We start from the raw sequence: 8,638 nt of genomic DNA, 5'->3' as shown, positions 1-8,638 counted from the left end.
AACGCTTCATCAAGCTTATCTGACCAATCCTTGCGGTTTGCACCTACTGACCGCTCAAGGATTCTTTTCAGCCCCCGGTTCGTGACTTCCACCTGCCCGCTTGTCTGTGGATGATAGGGCGTGGATAGACGGTGATGCACACCGTAACGGGACAAGGCTCTCTCGAGCTGAGTATTGCAAAAATGCGTCCCTCTGTCACTGATAAGCGCTTTCGGAGCGCCGAACCGGGCAAATAAGCTTTTCAAAAATCTCACGACCACCCTGGCATCATTGGTGGGCAAGGCCTGTGCCTCCGCCCACTTCGATACATAGTCAACCGCGACCAGGATGTACTTATTACCTCGTGAGGGGGGAAATGGTCCCATGAAGTCTATCCCCCAGATATCAAAGACTTCACAAACCTGAATCCAGGTCTGAGGAATTTCATCACGTGCCGATATATTTGTCGCTCTCTGGCAAGCATCGCACGCTCTAACCCAACTCTGCGCATCACGAAATATAGTCGGCCAATAAAACCCGGAGTCCAACACTTTCTTGGCGGTAAAGTTGGCTCCATGGTGGCCTCCGGTAGGTCCCTCGTGACAGTGGCGCAGAATATCGGTCGCCTCCTTCCCTGAAACACATCTCCTAATCACCTGATCAGCACCAACCCGAAACAAGTAAGGGTCATCCCAAATGTAGTGTTTGACATCCGAAAAGAATTTCCTCTTTTGCTGGTGAGTCAACCCTTTGATCAGAATCCCGCAAGCAAGGTAGTTCGCAAGGTCAGCGAACCATGGCGACTCATTGCATATCTCAACACTCATCAAAGACTCGTGTGGGAAGTTGTCATTTATGGAATCCCAACGTGCGTCCACGATGTCTCCATGCTCTAACCGAGATAGATGGTCAGCCGCTACATTCAACGCACCCTTTTTATCTTGAATCTCAATATCAAACTCCTGCAGCAACAAGATCCACCTGATCAGACGTGGCTTAGCGTCCTGCTTGCTGAAGAGATATCGGATGGCAGCGTGATCAGTATACACAACGGTTTTCGAAAGCACCAAGTACGATCTAAATTTGTGAAATGCGAAAACGACCGCCAAGAGCTCTTTTTCTGTCGTGGTATAATGCTCCTGAGCGTCGTGAAGAGTTTTGCTCGCATAATAGATCGGGTGAAAGTGCTTTTCTCTCTTTTGGCCAAGAACGGCCCCTATAGCGTAATCACTCGCGTCGCACATAATCTCAAACAGCAAACTCCAGTCCGGTGCAACTAAAATAGGGGCCTCAATCAACTTTTGCTTGAGAAGGTCAAAGGCTCTCAAGCAATCATCTCCGAATATGAACGGAGCGTCTTTCTCCAACAGACGGGTCATGGGTCTGGCGATTTTTGAAAAATCCTTGATGAATCGCCGATAGAACCCGGCATGACCGAGAAAGCTCCGTATCGCTCTAACAGAGGTGGGAGGCGCAAGTCGTGCAATGATATCCACTTTGGCTGGATCGACTTCCATACCAGCATGCGAAATCTTGTGTCCCAGAACTATGCCCTCCTTCACCATGAAGTGGCATTTCTCCCAGTTCAGGACCAGATTCGTCTCCTCACACCTCTTCAACATCTTTCTCAAATTTTCCAAGCAGTGATCGAAGGAATCCCCAAATACCGAAAAATCATCCATGAAAACCTCCATGGAATCCTCGATCATGTCATGGAAAATTGCAACCATGCATCTCTGGAAGGTCGCTGGTGCATTACACAACCCAAAAGGCATCCGCCGGTAGGCGAATGTGCCGAAGGGGCATGTAAAGGTAGTCTTCTCCTGATCCTCAGGAGCGATAGGAATCTGAAAGTACCCAGAGAATCCGTCAAGGAAACAGTAATACAACTTCCCCGACAGACGTTCCAACATCTGGTCGATGAATGGAAGCGGGAAGTGATCCTTGCGAGTAGCATCATTGAGCTTGCGGTAGTCAATGCAAACTCGCCACCCAGTGACGGTACGGGTAGGAATTAGCTCATTCCTATCATTCGAGACTACAGTCATACCACCTTTCTTAGGTACAACCTGCACCGGACTCACCCACACAGAGTCAGAAATAGGATAAATCATGCCGGCATCCAACAATTTAATCACCTCCTTCTTCACCACGTCCTGCATATTTGGATTTAAACGCCTCTGATGCTGTGCACATGGTTTGTACTCGTCTTCCATCAGAATCTTGTGAGTACAAAAAGAAGGATTGATGCCCTTGATATCCATCATGCAATGGCTCTCTTATGAAGTCTCAGAACCTCGAGAAGCCGATTTTTTTCATCCTTCTCCAATGATGCCGAAATTATGACCGGTAAGCGACGCTCCTCGTCTAGAAATGCGTACTCGAGATGTGGCGGGAGTTCTTTCAACTCCAAAGGCGTCGGATCTTCAACCGAAGGCTCTGCTTCCCCCTTTTTCACATGGTCGATTTCAAGAAATTTCTCCGGACTCTGGGAACCATCGTCACCAATCTGATAGACTGGCTGCTCGAAATCGTGGCCCTCCTGCGTAATGCCAATCAGGTCCCCACACGACAGACGTGTGTCCGAATCAATCTCATCAATAGTACCTTGAAAATGAGAGCACACACATGCATCGATAATGTCGACGTAATAAAGCTTGTCATCGTGACATTGCGGATGCTGCATCGATCTTTTGATATCGAATGTCACGTGCTCATCATTCACTCGGAGTGTGATTTGGCCAGCTGCCACATCAACAATCGTCCTCGCTGTATTGAGGAAAGGACGTCCAAGTATCAAAGGTACCCTTGAATCTTCATCCATGTCAAGGATAACAAAGTCCACGGGGAAAACAAATTTATCGATTTTTACAAGCATGTTTTCCACAAATCCGCGCGGATACTTTATTGAGCGATCTGCTAACCGAATGCTCATCCTAGTGGGTGACGGCTCACCCAGATCCAGTTTAGTAAAAACCTTATATGGCATAAGGTTAATACTCGCTCCCAAGTCAGCCAACGCATGGCTAACAGACATGTTTCCAATCAAACACGGGAGTGTGAAACTACCAGGATCTCCCATTTTCGTGGGCAGACGGTTTTGCAGAACGGCGGAACAAGTCTCATTCATCACCACACATGATATATCCTCGAGCTTCTGTTTATTCGAGAGGATATCCTTAAGGAATTTCGCATACTTTGGCATCTGGGCCAAGGCTTCAACAAACGGTATATTGATGTGTAGTTGCTTAAATAACTCTAGGAACTTACCGTATTGTTCTTCATTCTTCTGCTTCTTCAGCCTGCCTGGATAAGGTACCGGAGGAGTGTAATCTTTGACCGGCTCCTGGACTTGTGCTGTACTTGCTGGGCGTAGCCTGGCTTGCACCTCGTCCGGTGTGTCAGTCGGGACCGCTTCAGTGATCGGTACTGAGTCCGATATGGCGGGTCCGGTAGTTTTTCCACTCCTGGTCATGACAGCATTCACATCCCTGTGTCCACCCGGGTTTGGTTCTGTATTACCCGGAAGACCGCCTGGGGGTCTTTTGGACATCATCTGTGCCAGCTGACCAACCTGATTCTCGATATTCTGAATCGAGGCCTTCTGACTCCTCATTACTCCCTCGTTAGCTAGAAAACGATCTTCGCTTTGTTGGTATCGTTTTTCAGAGCTAGAGAGAAGCTGAGCCATCATATCCTCCAGCTTGGAACTAGACTGAGGGGCCTGCTGCTGGGAGCTACTCCCAGTGCCCTGATTCTGGTACGAATATGGACGCTGCTGGTAGGGTTGGTTGTACTGCTGGTACTGCTGACCCTGCTGAGGCGCTGGAGCACGCTGAGTGAACCCCAATGGGTTCTGATTTCCTGCGTTCGCTCGCCACCCAAAATTTGGGTGATTTCTCCAACCGGGATTATGGGTGTTGCTGTACGGGTTGTTCTGCGGCCTTACTTGATTACTCACAAAATCCACTTCTTCGTGCCCCTCATATACGACTCCCTGAAAACATGCCCCAGGCTCGTGTGACACTCCGCACTGGTCACATCCCGAGCCAGCATGCGCAATCATCTGGGACTTGTCGAATCTCGATGTAAGAGCCGAGAGTTGTGCAGTAATGGCCGTGTAGTCGTCTACAGCATGAACTCCTGAGCGAGATGATGATGATCGACCTCTATCTCCATCCCGACGCGAGCTGGATTTCAACGCAGCTTTTTCGATAATATCATACGCTTCATTCGGCGTCTTAGTTCCAAGATCGCCTCCCGCGTTCACGTCTAATTACTCTTGCGTATTATAGCTGAGCCCCTGATAGAACGTCAAAACCAGCTGTCGCTTGGAGAAGCCATGATGTGGCACATCAATCAACAAATCCTTGAATCTCTCCCAAGCTGCATGCAACGACTCGCCCTCGTCCTGGCGAAAGGAAACAATCCGGTTCCGTAGTTTGTTCGTTTTCTCATGCTCACGTCCGTCAAACTGTACAGAATTTTGTACCATATTAATAATACTAGGTCTAATTTCAAAAGTAGGAGTATCTATAGTAGGCTGAAGGATACTCGGCTCCAGGCCTGCCCTTCCGGGCTGGTTTGTTTCATTCAGCGGTCGGTCGTCGTCCGCCATGACGACTCTCTCCTCGTCCCCTGAGCTTTCGTCTTCAGAGATAATCACCGGCTCGTCGATTGCATTTGCTATGCGTTGTGCAACGACAAGCGACCTTTCGCGCAGCCTCTTACTTCTTCTAAGATTATGCGCTGGTTCTTCAGTCGGCTCAGCAATAGCGGGCGCGGGAGTTGAGGACATCAACCTGCAAACGAAAAACTGACACAATGAATATTTTATTAATAAAATAATGCTGGTTTTTTTTTTTTTTGAATAGAAGCAGAACATGTATAAATATGGGCTGTAAAATTTATAAAAATCCGAAAATGGGCCGAAATTTTTATAAAAATTAAAGCAACGAAAATAATCGAATCGGCTAGTACAAGAATGATTTTTAAGAGCCGAAAACTCAAAGAATAAATGAATAAATAAATCCGGATTTGAACAAATAAATAGAATAAAAATTTACAAGTGTACAAAACAATCACGAAAATGAATAAATTGAATTAAAAGCAAGAAATATTAACAAATAAATAATCACGAAAAATATACACAAATATTAACAAGTATATACACCGATAACACAATGACTCGGGTCGTTCCTAAAACTCGCCATTCCCCGGCAACGGCGCCAAAAACTTGGTACGTGCGCGACTGTACATATTTTTACAAGGAAATTACACACGAATTGGTTTTAAATTTATAAAAGTGATTATTACTTTTACATCAAAACACACACGAAAGGGCAAGTGTACCCCGTCATATATGTAGTAAAGTATCGGTAAGAACCAAGTATCGATCCACGGAAATGGGCGGAGAAATAATACTAGACCTTTGCCACTAAATTACCGGTAAAAACATAATTTGTTTTGGCTTTAATTAATCTAAAGTAAGCATAAATAAATACTTATAAAACATAGTAAATTATATATAAATAGCCTTGCTTAATACACAACCAAAGCATGTCAACTAAGTCGGTTTTGGCACTAGAAGCATTCGGTCAATTTTCCATTTCGAGACAATTAGTATCCCCTTCGGGAATCCTAACATGACAATCATTCGGAAAGTTAAAACGATAAACACACTTTAACCACCTAAAATTGTTCTTTAACGTGCAATTGATTAATGTCTACAAAAATCCCCTAAAAATAAGTTAGTCATCCGTTAGGAGTTTTCTAACCTCACTTAATCAAGGAAAGCAACACCGATAAACACAATGCAACCACCGAGGCAAGCATAAACTAGATTAAATCGCAACCGAGTTCATCTTACAAATCTTGCACATAAATTCACCAAGATAGCAATTTTGGCCGAAACTACTAACTAAGCTAACAAATCATGGCAAGAATTCATAACAACACCATCTAACCCGTTAGAGTCCTTCCGTGAAGGCAAGCTTTCTTGATTAACAATAATTACATTTTATTAAACCACTAACCCGTTAGAGTATCATGGTGCCCACATTTTAACCAAGTTAAACTAGTTAACCAAATTAAAAGTTTACTAATACATGATTAAATAAGCTTCATTTTGCAACTATCTTACCTAACCAAGCACCAATCATCCAACACAATTACTTATAATCAAGAAATCAATATCAATAACAAGGTTGCAAACTAATCATCAAAGATAATCATAGAAAACACTTCCAAATTTCATTACAAACATAGATTAACATACTAATGGTTATAATCAAGCAAGGGATTGTTGTGTTTTTGCCCAAAGGCTTACATTAATACATAATAATCAGTCTAAATGCTTGAAACATAACAAAATTATGGAAAGTTTTGAGAAACCAAACCATAAACAAGCATAAGAATGAGAATCTGGATAGTAAATGAGCAAAACCGGGCAATGTGGCTTGAATCCGAGTGAAAGCAGCAGCCTTCGGAGCCTCAAAATCGCCTGCAGAGCTCCCAAAAATGTCCAGAGTTACTACTAAAATGGTTCTGTTCTGTTTAAATGCTTTTTCGAAGTTGCACGGCCGTTCTCCCGATCGCACGACCGTGCACTTTAAGCATTATTGGTGGTGGGCCACCGTACTGCATGACGTCACAGATCGTTGACTGGTCTTCGGTCACGCACGGGCGTTCCAGATTTGGCACGGGCGTTCCACACCGGCATTTTGTTGCACGCCTTGACTTGTGGTCGTTCAGCTCCGAGGTGTTCCTGGGATGTCGGATCCGCACGACCGTTCTTGATTGGGAACGGTCGTTCCATATCGGGCTTGCCTGCAGTGCCTTGCACGGTGAGTTGCACGCCTGGTTCACTGCCGGGTCTTCTTGGTTTGTCGGATATGCACGGTCGTGCATATGGCCGCATGACCGTGCCAAACGCCCAGGTCAGTTTTCTTCACAGAATCTTCGCAGCCTTGTCGTTTTGTCCGGAAAGTCCTCGTTTTCGCTATCATCTTGTCTGGTATGCTGTTTTAGGCCTGTAAACAAAAAAATGTAGATAATTAAGTATCCGAATGACGGTTTTACGGCCGAAAACGCATAAAATAGGGGTAAAACGGGGGACTAAAATATGTGTAAATTAGCGAATATCAACAAGTAAATCACACCTCAAACCTGCATTCTAAACCATCTCTGGAGCTCTCAAGCACTCTTCTAACATTCTAAGTCATGCACCAAGCTTCTGTAAGTATGCCAACCCTTTTATGTCTTAGTTTTTGCTTAGTTTAGCTTAAAAGTCAATCCGTCGTAATTAACGATTGACTTTGCGATAAATCACGAATGGTCTAGTGGTTTATCGAATCAAAGATAGTTATATGATGGTAATCATGTGGGCATTAAACCCCTAAAAGGGCACCCTCTGACTCCCACTCTCACTAGTTCAAATATCGAGTCAAACGTGCTAAGAAAAAGTCAACAGAAGTGTCATTTTGCGATTTCTTGCATAATCTGTAATGTAGATGATATGTAACCTGTTTGAACACTCACAAAACATGATAATAAGTATATGAACTAGTCTAAGCTTGTTTGATCCGACCATTTTCTGTTTTGACCCGGTTCGGAGCCGAAAGTCGCAAAAGTTTGACTTTTGCATTGACTTCAGTTCTGACCCGTTAAAGTTTGATTTAGATATGCCTTAGGACTCTCTTAGGACCAGGTTACATGATGGTATAACCCTCTGTGACCGGTTCGTTGTTTGTCCGAGTCTTTTACACATTTCCGTTAAATGCTTAAAAGTTGACCGTAACGCCCTTTTTAAGTTAAAACGAGAATTTCGGACATGTGAAAGGATCATAACCTTGGTTACTGATTTCTAAGCATGTCCCTAAAATTTCATGTCAATCCAAGGTCCAGAATAAGAGTTATGCTAAATAGCGCAAATTGCGAAACTTTAGTAATTAAATAGCGCAATTAGTATAACGCCTATCTAAACCCGGATTTCGACACCAAGCCTTTTACTCACTGATGTAAAATAATATTTTGGGATTTTTAAAGATTTTTAATTATTTTTAACATGCTCATAACCTGCGGTTATGGCAACGGTTCGGTAAATACCGAATATACCCTTTTCGGCCATAACTTGAGTTCTACAAGGTCTTTTGACCCGATTCCAGTTGCCACTGATTTTATATAATAAATAAAGTATTTTAGACTTTATAAACTGTTCGGGAAACTCAGATTTCCTGTAGAACTCAGAAACTTCTTTTATAATCTTTAAAAAGACCGAAATACCCCTACGGGGCATAATATTAACTTAAACTCGTTACGAGCATTATGGAAGGTATCCTACTGATACCACAACCTATTTAGGGCATTTTGACTTAGGAAAACAGTGTAGGACTCTTACGGATTACCCGTTGCGCCTTTTGCGCGCACGGTTCGGCTTATGTAACTAGTTTACATAAATTAGCCGAAACAAGTCTTCAAACTTGTTGGGTCAAAATCACACTCCATTCACTGATTTCGCCTTTCACACGATTAAACCTTAACTATCCGTTGAAACTGACCGGTCTAAGCTACGGCTAAATTAAAGACCCGTTAGGATTCTAATAGGTTATTTTAAAACCTTCGTTCCAGAATAGGAGACCAGTAAAAGCTATCTGTGATT

Source organism: Helianthus annuus, chromosome 9 (genome assembly GCF_002127325.2).
Source record: "Helianthus annuus cultivar XRQ/B chromosome 9, HanXRQr2.0-SUNRISE, whole genome shotgun sequence".
Lineage (NCBI taxonomy): Eukaryota > Viridiplantae > Streptophyta > Magnoliopsida > Asterales > Asteraceae > Helianthus > Helianthus annuus.
This window is presented reverse-complemented; position numbering follows the sequence as displayed.